General features: G+C 37.3%; 1 pseudogene; it reads left to right on the top strand.

The window, feature by feature from the left end:
• The first annotated feature begins 2,043 nt into the window (after positions 1-2,043).
• LOC119506892 lies at positions 2,044-11,134 on the top strand (annotated as a pseudogene).
• Positions 11,135-13,391: the final 2,257 nt, after the last annotated feature.

The raw sequence follows: 13,391 nt of genomic DNA on the forward strand, positions 1-13,391 counted from the left end.
GATTCTTTTTCATTTTTGCACACAGGATCCTAGCAACCTGATCCCCGAAGAGTACTGAACCCTTTGAACACCTGGATTCAAGGATGTATCCAGGCTTTGCCATGCCATAGGGACAGTGTCTAAATCCCGGAGGGATGTAGGCTATAGTTCCTCTCAGAAGAACAAAAATAGAAGAGAGACAAGTGTTGCTTCAGTAGAATTTGCCATCCTGAGGAGACAAACACTCAGGGGAATTGAGCCCTTGCCAGCAGTAGAACTGGGGAGAAGCAGGGTTCTAGAACTTGACTGACCAGGGACATTCAGCCGGAATATTACTGATGATGGGAGTAGGGAGTGAGGAGAAAGAATTTCAACCTAGCTGGAACCCTCCAGAAGGATTAGGGACAAACTGAAATTTGACTGGAAGAAACATTTTTCAAGGAAGACTTCCTTTACTCTCAGCATGGGCCAAGTTCTTTGTATATACTCTCTAAGATCCATGTCTCTTATGTTACTTAACTCAATTCAGATGATTCTGTTTCATTTTTATAATTATTTCACTAATGTCTTTCCTCCTCCTGCTAGACTATAAGCTCTATCTTTTGTTTACATCATGCCCCTAGTGCCTCAACAAGATCTCACACATAGTGGGTTCTCAATAACATTTGTTGAATGAATGCAAGATTGCCAGAAAGACAGCTCCTCTGTTTCTATCACACAGACAATAGTCTTCTCTTTTTAGGGAGATTGTTCCGTAATTACATATGTGATCACAACTATAAAACAGCTGTTAGAAGTGTGACCTACAAGTATGTTGTAGATGACTTACAGTTAGGAGAAAGAGAGGACGGCAGAATTTCCAGGTGAAAGCCTCAAGGAAGGAGCTGAAGTCCTCGGTAATGTTACTGCGGGCACGTAGTCCTCACTCACCCTTTCTCCCACTCTACCCTGTATCACTCTGAATTTCTTTCCTATCCTTGGACATGACATGTTCTCAGTTGTCTTCAGGTCTTCACGCATGCTATTCTATCTACCCCAACTGACACTGTACCATCTGTTTTTGTAAATAAAGTATTAATTGAAACACAGCCATGCCATTTGTTTACATGCTGGGGAATGGCTGCTTCTGTGCTACAAAGGCAGAGTTGAGTCAGTGTGATAGAGAGCCTATGGCCCACAAAGCACAAAATACTTACTATCTTGCCTTATAGAGAAAACTAATCCCTGCTCTAAATATATCTTAAAATTTTCAGGAAATATAATGGACAGAAGATCAAGTTAAATGGCCTAGCAGTGAAGCAATTGGCCAAATCCAGAATGTAGTACCTTCTACAACAGTTTCAACAAATCAATGGCATTTAAAAAGGGGTGGTGGGTTGGGAATGGGGTGTTATAGAATACAAAAGACTTAACAAACACAAATGTTTGCAAGTGGCCAATGAGCAAAATTTGCCAAATACCAAAAAATAGAAAACGAGTGGTAGGGCCTAAATTAATTCAAATGCAAATTTTAAAAACAGATGTTGTAAAACCAATAAAAAATGTTGACTAACTGAATGTGGCCAGACAGAACTAACTTGTGACTTCTCATGTGGGTGATGAACACCTCTTAATGCAACCAATTATTATTACTCAATTGTTCCTCAAGCTTCTTCAGATTACGTATGTTATTTTATTATATTATTAATGAATATGTTTACCACTACCAAGCTCTTCAGAATTTTATCCTCATGGATTTGATTTGACTTGAAATACGAATGTTTTTCCCTCACTGCATATTAGTAGGTGTTTTAACAAGATTATTCACGTCATGATTTTCTACCCACACATTCCTTGCCTTGTTAGCTCCATATGCCCTATGTTTCTATTCTTTCTGGTGTTGGAAACACCTTGTTTAGTACAGTCTGCAAACTTTAATAAATTCAGAACTAATAAAATATTAAATGAAACCATTTAAATAATAAGAAGTCACACAGCTCAGTCTTCGATTAGGTATGTGATCTTAGAAAGCTGTTTAACCTCTAGGTACTTTCATTTTCTCTATTTCTTCATTCTCTCCATTTATATTTGTATTATCATGAGAGCAAGTACTTATGAAGCGATCACCTCCTTTTTATAGGAATAAGTGTCAGGGTCATAAGATGGCCAGGTTGGAATATTTTTTTTTAATTTTTTTTTTGTTTTTTTCCTAAATAAATATTGCATGGAGTCTTGCATGAATTTTTTTCTCTGGTTCTGCTGTGTAATTTAACCACATGGTGATTAAAATTTATATTTGTAAAATGCAAAAAAGTGTAACTACAATAAAATATGTGAAGTGCTGTAAGTTCCTTCTAGAAAAAAAACATGAGAAATATACATTAAACAAATTTATCACATGTGCAGAATTTGTTTAGATCAACAAATAACACATGGATACAAAGATGCCTAAACAGTCCTTATCCATTTGAAAATCAAAAATTTGGAGAAGATTCAGAAGACCTGTTGGAGACCAATGGGATGGAACAGAACACCCAGAAATAGGCTCAACAACAATTGAAAATTTAGTATGTGAATAGAGATGGCTTCTCAAATCTCTGGAACAAACATGGATTTTTAAATAAATGGTGCTAGGATAATTTTGGGAAAAAATTATATTAGATCTGCTCCTATAAAACACATAAGAATGAACTCCAAATAGATTAGGGATCTAAATTTTTAAAAGTGAAACTGTATAAGTACTTGAATCAAAACTATAGGTGACTTCCTCTTTTACCCTCATGTATGGAAAGACTTTCTCACTACGAGTAACAATTCAGAGACAATAAAAGAAAAGATTAATAAACTTGACCAGTTAAAAATAAAAAGTTTTGAATGGTAGGAAAAAAATAATAGAAATTGACAAATTGATCCTAAAATTCATATGGAAATGCAAGGGACCCAGAATAGCCAAAATTATCTTGAAAAAAGGAACAAATTGGAGGACTCACATTTCTTGATTTCAAAATTTACTAAAAAGCTAGTAAAGACTGTGGTATTAGCATAAGATGGACATACGGATCAATAGAATAGAATCGAGAGTCCAGAAATAAACCCTTACATTTATGGCTAATTGATTTTTGACAAGAGTGTCAAGAAAATTAAATAGGAGACAGAATAGTCTTTACAACAAATGATGCTGGGACAACTGGATGTCAATATGCAAAAGAATGAAGTTGGACACCAACCTCACACAAAAATTGATACCAAAAATTAACTCAAAATGATCATAGACCTAAATGTAAAAGCTAAAAATCATAAAACTCTTGGAAGAAAGCACAGGTACGTATCATCAATAGTTCTTTTCAGCACAAAAAGCACAAGTGTCTAAAATTAATCAAACTTCATCAAAATTAAAATCTTTTGTTTTTCAAAGGACACCATAAAGAAAGTGAAAAACACCCAAGGCGAGGGTGAAAATATTTTCAAATCATATAATGGATAAAGGACTTGTATCCAAAATATACAAAGAACTCTTGCAACTTAATAAAAAGACAATTAACCCAAATAAAAATAAGTAAAGGACTTGAATAGACATTTCTTCAAAGAAGATCTACAAATAGCCAATAGGCAAATGAAGAGATGCTCATAATTATTAGTCATTAAGAAAATGCAAATCAAAATGACAATGAGATACCACTTCACATCCACTAGGATGACTATTACCAAATAAATAAATAAAAATCACAAGTGTTGGTGAGACTGTGGAACAATTGGAATCTTTGTGTTTTGCTGGTGAGAATGTAAAATGCTGCAGCTGCTGAGGAAAACAGTTTGGTAGTTCTTCAGAAAGCTAAACATAGAATTACCATAGGAGTCAGCAATTCTACTCCCAGGTATGTGAACCCAAAAGAATTGAAAAGAGCCAGTCAAACAGATACTTGTACGTCAATGTTAATAGCAGGATTATTCACAATAGCCAATAGGTGGAAACAACCCAAATGTCCATCAACAGATGAGTGGGTAAACAAGACATGGTATATCCATGGTGAAATACTATTCAGCCATAAACAGGAAGGAAGTTCGGATACATACAACATGGATGAACCTTAGAAACATTAACCTAAGTGAAATAAATAAGCCATTCACAAAATGACAAACATTGTATGATTCCATTTGTATGATACATCCAGGATAGGCAAATTCATAGAGACAGAAAAAGATTAGAGGGACTGGACAGAGGGAGCAACAGGGAGTAACTGCTCATGGGTACAGGGTTTTTTGAGGGGGTAACGAGAAGTTGTGGAAATAGATAGTGGTGATGGTTGCACAACATTGTGAATGTAATTAATGACTCAGAATTGTACACTAAAATTGTTTAAATGGCAAATTTTGTGTTATATATATTTTATCACATACAAAAAGACAAGTGTTGGTGAGAATGTGGACAAACTGGAACCCTCCTACATTGCTGATAAGATTATAAAATGCGGCCACTTTGGAAAACAGTTTAGCAGTTCCTCATGAAGTTAAATACAGTTACTATATGACCCAGAAATTCCACTCCTACTTTTAAACCCAAGAAAACGGAAAACATATGTCCACACAAAACTTACACATGAATTTTCATAGTAGCATTATTTATAATATCCAGAAGTGGAAATGTCCATCAATGGATGATCAATAAACCAAATGTGGTAACTTTGGTTTGCCACACAATGGAATATTATTCAGTTAAAACAAATGAGGTACTGACTCACACTGTAACATCAATAAATCTTGAAAACATTATTCTAAGTAAAAGAAGCCAGACACAAAAGATCACATATTATTTTATTTCATTTATATGCAATGTCCAGAATAGGCGACTCAGTAATGACAGAGAGTAGATTTATGGTTGCCAGGGGCTGGAGAGATGGAGGAACAGGGAGTTCCTGCCATTGGGAACAGGTTTTCTTTTTGAGGTGGTGAAAATATTTTAAAACTAGATAGTACATTGATTACACAACCTTGTGAATATACTAAAGACTACTGATTGTACATGTTAGAAAGGTGAACTTTATGGTGTACATTTCAAATAAAGCTGTTTTTAAAAAAAACCCACCATTAACAAAATTAGAATACAACTGACAAAATGGAGAAACTATGCCAACTATATCACAAGCAAAAGGCTATTATCCCTAATATTAAAAAAGATCATTTGAAATTTGAGGAAGAAAGGGCAGAAATGCAATAGAAAATGGAGAAAAGATTCAGAAAATTCAACCAAACAGATTCTTTGAAATGGCTCATATGTGTATGAAAATTTTTTCATACTCACTCATAATTAGAGAAATTAAAATTAAAATGACACCGAGATGCAATTTCTCATCTATCTGATTAGTGATATTAAAAAGAGTGATGACACATTCTGTTGGCAAGCTATGGGGAAACAGGCACTCTCATACATGGAGAATTGTGGAATATAACCAGTACATTCTCAACTGGTAAGAATGTAAATCAGAACAACATTTTTTGGAGAATTTTGCATTTACTTTTTTACCTAATTTCCCACTTCTAGGAATTTAGCCTGGAAATACACCTCCAACAATCTGAAAATACATATGCACATGGGTATTTGTTTCAGCATATATATATAAGTGCAAAATGTTGGAAACAATTTACATGCCCACACATCAAAGAGTAGTTGAATAAACTTTGATATATCCATACAATGGCACACTATACAGCTATAAAAAACAATGAGGAAGATCTCTATTAACCTGTATGGATTAATTTCTAGGATATACTTTTTTAAGTGAAAAAAGAAAGTGCAAAAGAGTACAATAGTATGTTTAATGGGTAGAAACAGGATGTAAAGAATGGGAAAATGGGAACAGAGTAGGAGGACTCAGAGGGTGTGACATTCTCTGAGTATATCTTTTTGTATGGCACTGGCTTTTAGAATCATGGCAACGTTAGTCATATTCAATAAATAAACAATTAAAATGAACCAGGAAGTAGGGGAAACTCAAAATGGAACTAACACAGCAACAAATTTGGAAAATACTCTGTTGACTCTAAGACTAAAGACAAAAACAACTGAACACAAATATTGTTAGTTACTAAATTTGTTTTTCACAGGGATACATGTTAGTAATTAAAAAACTACTTCAAGTGCATTCTAGGATTTAGCATATAAATAAATATATTGTGGCTAAAAAGAGCCATGCTTCTCACTGTTAGAGAAGAGAGTTACCACTGAGGAAATGGAACAGGCTAAAATAAACCCTCTGGTGTTGCATTGGGGGCAATGCTATCAGTATGAACTCATGTTGTTGTTTTTGTTGTTTTTTAAACAAAATTCATACTTTATTATTTAGATTGAAATAAACTGTACAAAATTGATTTTCTTCGCCAAAAATAACAGCAATATTTTCTGTACTATTCCTAGATAAACCACAAAACACTTATTTTTGTATGCTTTTCAGGTTCTGCTTATAAATCAAGATGAAGCACTAGATATAGTCATGGAAATAGAAGAAATCAGCAAAATCATTTGTCAGTATCCATGGCCTCTGATTCTGTCTTGACCATGAAACAGAAATAAACTCGTGTTTTTAAAGAATATATTTAGAGAGCAACTAAAGAGATAATAACAATTAAATGCAATACAGAATCCTGGACTGGATCTAATAATGAAGGAGAAAAGTCACAAAAGGACATGTGGTGGTTTGAAAATATATATAACCCAGAAAATCATGTTCTTGGAGCTAATCCATTCCTGTAAGTGTAAACCTATAAGTAGTACTTTTGATTAGTTACTTCAGTTAAGGCATGGCCCAGGATGGGTCTTAACCTTCTTACTGGAATCTGTTATAAAAGGGATGAACACACAAAGAGAAAGTCACAGAAATGAGAAGCTGAAGACAATGAACCTGGGAAGAGAAGGGAGAGCCCAACAGATGCTGCCATGTGCCTTGCCATGTGACTGAGGAGTCCAGGGTCACTGGTAGCCAGTCTTTAGGAAGAAAGCATCATCTTGATGATGCCTGGATTTGGACATTTTCACAGCCACAAAAAACAGTAAGCTTGTAAGTTAATAAATTTCCATTGTTAAAAGTCAACCCATTTTATGGGATCTGCTTTTGGCAGCAAAGCAAACTAAAACAGATTTTGGTGTCAGAAGAGTGGGTCGCTGCTATTGCCAATACTAAGAATGTTAAAAAGGCTTTGCAATTGGGTAATAAGTACAGTCAGGGAGAATTGTGAGGTACTTGATAGAAAAGGCCTAGATCACTTGAACAGACTATTGGTAGAAACATGGCTGCTAAAGCTACTTCTGATGAGGCCTTAGACTGAAAAGATGAATGTGTCATTGCAAACTAGAAGAAAGGCAACCCTTGTTTTAAAGTGGAAGAGAATTTGGCAAAATTGAGTCCTGATGTCAGATGGAAGGCAGAATTAATTTGAAAATTGATGAGCTTGGATATTTAGCTAAGAAGATTTACAAACTAAACGTAGGCTTCCTGGCTTCCCCTTCCAGCTTATAGTAAAACACAAATGAAAAGGATAAGCTGAGAACTGAACTCCTGGGCACAAACAAACCAGAAATTGATGGTTTGGAAAATTCTGAGCTTCCAGAAAATTAGTCCTCAGAGAATAGTGTTCCATGTGAGGGTTTAACTGAACATGGAAACCATCAGCCATTTTAGTGCAGATCTAGGAAGGATCTGTGGAAAGTCCTATTGTTTGATGGTTGGGACCCATGTGTGCTACATGCAAAACTGACAAGTTTTTGCAAGATCTGTATGAACAGAACTACTGCCACCCTGGACTAAAAAGGACAGAAAAGGGACAGATTGACGTAAAAGTGACTTCAAAGGCAGAACCATGGAAGCTGAGCTCTGGACCAAAGACATCTTCTTGGACCAAGAGAGAGAGCCCATCCATGTGTGTGGAAAGGGTAAGTATGCCCTGGAGCTTGGAGAGGGCAGGCCTTCTGCCTTGTTATTCAGGAATAGTGTTACCACCCCAGGGCTATCAGATGCATGAGGGATTGCAGAAAGTTTGGCCACCACTCCACTGTTTGACAAGGGTGGAGTCTAGAGTCTGGCCACCACCCCTATGCTTGATAAGGGAGAACCTTCACCCCAGTATTCGGGGGAAAGCATTGGTCTCTGTGCAAGCACTTGAAAAGGATGGTGTGTCACTCCATCAGGCCTAGAGAACAAAACATCCTTCCATAGATGACTCCCAGAGTTTCAGAATTGTTTGGAAGCTATGACTGATTTCCTTCCAATTTTTCCCTATGGGAAGGGAATGTTTATCCTATGACTGTCCCTCCATTGTATATTAGAGGCAGATAACTTGTTCCCTAAGTTTCATAGGTCCACTGACTGAGGGGAACTGTGCCCTGGGACAGATCTATAACCTATAACCTATAACCATACCTATAACTGATTTTGATGAGACTTTGTATTTAGCATTGTTTCTGAAATGATTTAAGGCCTTTGGGATACTGTGATGCAATGGAGTACGGTGGTTTGAAACTGTATATACCCTGTGATGATAATGTTCTTAATGCTAATCTATTCCTGCGGGTGTGAACCAACTGTAAGTAGGATCTTTTGATTAGGTTACTTCAGTTAAGGTGTGGCCCGGGATGGGTCTTAATCCTCTAACTAGAGTCGTTTATAAATGGGATGAATATGGAAAGAAAGCCACAGAAGCAAGAAGTTGAAAGCAACAAAACCTGGAAAAGAAGGGAGAGACCAGCAGATGCTACCATGCACCTTGTCATATGTGCTGGTTTGAATCTATTACATGCCCCACAAAAGCCATGTTCTTTAATGCAGTCATTTCTTTAAAGACTTATTAGTCTTTTGAATAGGTGGGATGTTTGATTAGGTTGTTTCCACAAAGATGTGACCCACCCAACTGTAGGTGAGACCCTGTGATTAGATCATTTCCATGGTGATGTGACCCCACCGATCCAGTGATTAGTTACTTTAAGAGAGTGCATGGAGAGAAAGAAGCTGAGAGAGACATTTTGGAGAGAAGCTAAGATATGTAATCCAGAGTTTGCCCCCAGGAGAAGTCAAGAGCTGACACAGACCCAGACACTTGGAGATGCAGACAGAAGTATGTTTGGAGATGCTAAGCTAAGAGATGAAGCCAGAGTTTGCCCCTTAGAAGCTAAGAGAGGACCCCCAGACATTTAGAGAGAAACAACCTGAGAGAACAAGAGTGATGGTTGGGTTCATGTGTCAACCTGGCTAGGTGGCCCAGCTGTCTGGTCAAGCGGGCACTGGCCTGACTATTGCTGTGAGGATATTTGAGGCTGGTTAATAAACCAACGGGCTGGTTTGTTGGATCATCAGTCAATTGACTGCAGCTGACTGATGACTCATCAAGGGGCGTGCTTCCACAATGAGAGAATGCAATTGGCTGGATTTGGTCCGAGTGATCAGTTGGAGGCTTATAAGCCGGACGGTTAGAGAACCTTCACTTCTTCTTCAGCTGCTCAGTGAAGCATTTCCTGGGGAGCTCGTCGAAGTTGCCGGTTCGTTTCCTGAGAAGTTCGCCGAAGTTGTCGGTTCGTTTCCCGAGGAGTTCATGGGACATCTTCCTTGGAGTTGACAGTTTGTTGACGGCTCTGCAGAATTTGGACTCATGCATACCCACAGTTGTGTGAGTCACTTTTACAATTTGATAATCAGAGACATCTCTCATTGATTCTGCTTCCCAAGAGAACCCTAACTAATACAACAAGCAAGAATGCAAAGAGCTGAGAGAGAGAAGCTGTGAGAGACAGAAACCCAGAGACATTCTGGAGAAAGCCACTTTGAAACCAGAATCTGGGAGCAAAGGACCAGCAGATGCCAGACACAAGACTTCCCAGCTGACAGAGGTGTTCCAGACGCCATTGGCCTTTCTTCAGTGAGGGTATCCTCCTGTTGATACCTTAGTTTTGACACTTTCATGGCCTTCAAACTGTAAATTTGTAATGTAATAAATCCCCTTTATAAAAGCCCATCCATTTCTGGTGTTTTGCATAATGGCACCTCTAGCAAACTGAAACACCATGTGACAGAGGAGCTATGTACCCAGAATTATTTTGAGTTCAAGGACCATGATGTATACAACATACTCTCAAATGTTTAGAAAATTGATAGATAGACAGATGGATAGACAGATAAATAGACAGATGGTTGATAGATGGAAGGATATGTAAATATGATACATCAAATGAAGCAAAATGTTAAAATTGGTGGATCTGGGTATCTGGGGGATGGGATGTGTTGGAGTTCTCTGTTTGGGTTTTGAATTATTTTTGCAACTGTCCCATAAGTTTGAAATTATTTCAAAATAAAAAGTTGAAAAGGCGGGTCTCAACAGCTTGGGTGGCTGCCAGCAGCCCAGCTTCATGAAGGCTCTCAGTGCCCCACAGCCCGCAGCACCCAGCAAGCACCCGCTGTGCTGCCAAGATGCCCAAGAGGAAGGGCAGCTCAGCGGAAGGCGTGGGGAAGGAGGAGCCTGTGAGGAAGTCGGTGAGGCTGCCAGCTAAGCCTGCTCCTGAGAAGTGGAAACAAAGCCAAAACCAGCAGCGGGAAAGCATAAGTCTTCAGACAAAAAAGTACAACCAAAATGGAAAAGAGGAGCAAAGGGAAAGCAGGCTGAAATGGCTAACCAAGAAACGAAAGAAGATTCACCTGCAGAAAATGAAGAAACTAAAAATGAAAAGAGTCCAGCCTCTGATGAAGCAGGAGAGAAAGCAGACAAGTCTGATTAATCTTGTATACTGTGTCTTATCAGTGGTCCCTTTTTCTCCTTTCCAGAGGAATATTTTTATCAACTATTTTGTAAATGCAAGTTTTTTAGTAGCTCTAGAAGAAACATTTTTTTTATTCTTAATGTAATTTTATTGAAACATAGTCACATATCTAGAAGAAACATTTTTAAGAAGGAGATTGAAATCCCATCTCATCCCATTTTTAAAGTGTAAATGCTTTTTTTTAAGAGGAGAAATAATTTGCTGATTGTTTATTTTTTGGTACAATCAGAAAATAGTGGGATACTGAATTATGGGAGGCTTTCACTGTCTTGGATGTCAACTTTAACATTCCACACATGGGGAGAGTGGAGGTGTCAGGTTTTATACCCTATAATACGATGCATACTAAATGATGATTTGGAGTCACTATCATGCGTTTAATATCTGTTGAACACTTTAAATTACTTCTATTTCCACGTTTTTTAGTAGAATTGTTTCTTAAAACTGCTCCTTGATCTTGGCTCTCCCTGTTAGAATTGTGTGTACTCTGTAATATCCTTGGTTGTGGTCGTCCAGTTTTCCTAATAACTTTGTTACGTGCTGTGAAAGATAGGAAATGTGAGTATGTAGTGTGTATGATATTAAATTGTAAATTAGTGGGACTTAGGATGTAAAAGCTTAGTAACATTTGAAGATATTGCTACTTGATATCCTCTTAGGGAAAACTTGCCTCCAAATTTTAAGCTGGAAAGTCACAGAATGTCTTTAGAAAAGAATTGCAACTATATGATTTTTAGATTTTCTGTATGCACAGTAATTGTGTACAAATTGTTCATAATGTCTGTGTGCTGATCTTCAAAGCAACCAATAAAATCTCAATTATGAAAGAAAAAAGTTGAAGTAATAGACACATATATTTAGAGAGAGAGAAAGATACATATCTGTATATGGAATGTATGGATGTGTATATGTGCATGTTTCTTACTTCTGTTCTCTGTAAGAACTTGGAAGCAGTGACACTTCAGTAGCAACAAGCCCATCTAGCACTTAGATCTTGGTTTCATTGCAAAGCCATTCTTCAATAAAAGGAACCAAGTCTCCCTGGTTGATCCCAGGACTGGGGCAAGAAAAATACAAGAGTAGCCTGAAATACCTTGTGGTGCCCAAATGTAAGACAATGCTCAAAAACTGATGGGGGCATGTTTAAAGGACACAAGAGCCCAGGAGAAGGAGTTTCCCATGGCCAAGACTGGGAAAAGCCAGAAAATAAATATTGAGAGTAATAGATCATCGCATACAAAATAAAACAAATATCCATGAGTCCATACTGACAGAAATAAATAATTAACATGGTTATGTGGGTGTAGCTCTTCCACAATATATTCATCTATAAAAATGGAGATAATAATATTTGGCTCGCAATATTGTTGTGAAGATTAATTGAGGGAGAGGATTTGAAAGAACAGCCCTATCAATTTCATTTATTTCCCTGCCTCATTCTTTTTTACACAGTTATTTCCCAGAAAAACAGAATACCACGATTTTGAAGTTGAATAACTGATAGTGTTTGATTTCATTTTAGAAACATGGTTTTAGTCTCTTTTTTTTCTTTTTATTTTTTAGCTGCTTCCTTCAAAATTGAGTTTTCTCCCTATTGATTGTTTGGTGATATGTAACCTAGAATAATCATCAGTAATGTGTCTTTACTTCCCTATGCATTCTGCCCCCAGCCACTACGTCTCTCCAGGTAAATTGTAGAAGCAATGCTCAGACTTGAACTGTCAGAATCGGGGAGATGCTGCTGCATGCCCTGGACAGCTGGCCATTAGGGAACAGGGCAGGCTTGGAAGAGGGGACGTGTGTCCTCTTCAGTGTCCAGCCCTCCAGATAGGACAGTTGTCATCTGATTAAAGGTGCTATTCTTCTGTGAAAGAAGTTCTTGCTTGGCCACAAAAGGCCTTTTCAGCATTATTCCTTTTTTTTTTTTTTCTCAGTGTTTGAGTAGTCCATTTTTAGGATTATAATTGAAAGAGTTCGATGAACCTGTACTTACTATGCCTTTGGTCTTCTTTAGATAGTTATTATGATACTCAAAGGCAGAGAATGTTTCTACTTTTCTTTGCTAATCCCTCAGCATCTAATTTAATATTCTGCACATTGGACTTGATGCTATCGATCCAGTTTTGGGTGCAAACTAATCTTAGGGAACAGGTATAAATCCAATCCTCCCTCTGTTAGCAAGAGATAATAGTACCTGCTTTTTACCTCTCATATAGAGAAGTATGTTCACATCATTTTTTAAGAGTGAAAAAAATATGCTAAGCTTTGGGTGTAAGTGCTTTGGGCTCTCTGGCATAAAGATAATTCATTGAATATATTTTTACTGCACTGTTTCAACGAATATTTATCAAACACTCACTATAGGCCTGGGACTGTGTTAAATAGTGAGGATGAATTGGGGCAAATAAAAATTAAAATCTGTCCTCAGTGTGTTTACAGACACATAAAGGGTGACAGACATGTAAATATGTGCAATAAAGTGTTGTATATGCCATGATAGCCATCCTACAAGGTACAGTGAGGCACAAGGAAGGGTCAAGTAATTTTATTGAAATTATTGAGAAAGACTTCACCAAGGAACTGTCAATTTGAACTAAGGTGGAATGATAATCTAGCAATAGCTTGAAGAACAGATAAA

Source organism: Choloepus didactylus, chromosome 12 (genome assembly GCF_015220235.1).
Source record: "Choloepus didactylus isolate mChoDid1 chromosome 12, mChoDid1.pri, whole genome shotgun sequence".
NCBI lineage: Eukaryota > Metazoa > Chordata > Mammalia > Pilosa > Megalonychidae > Choloepus > Choloepus didactylus.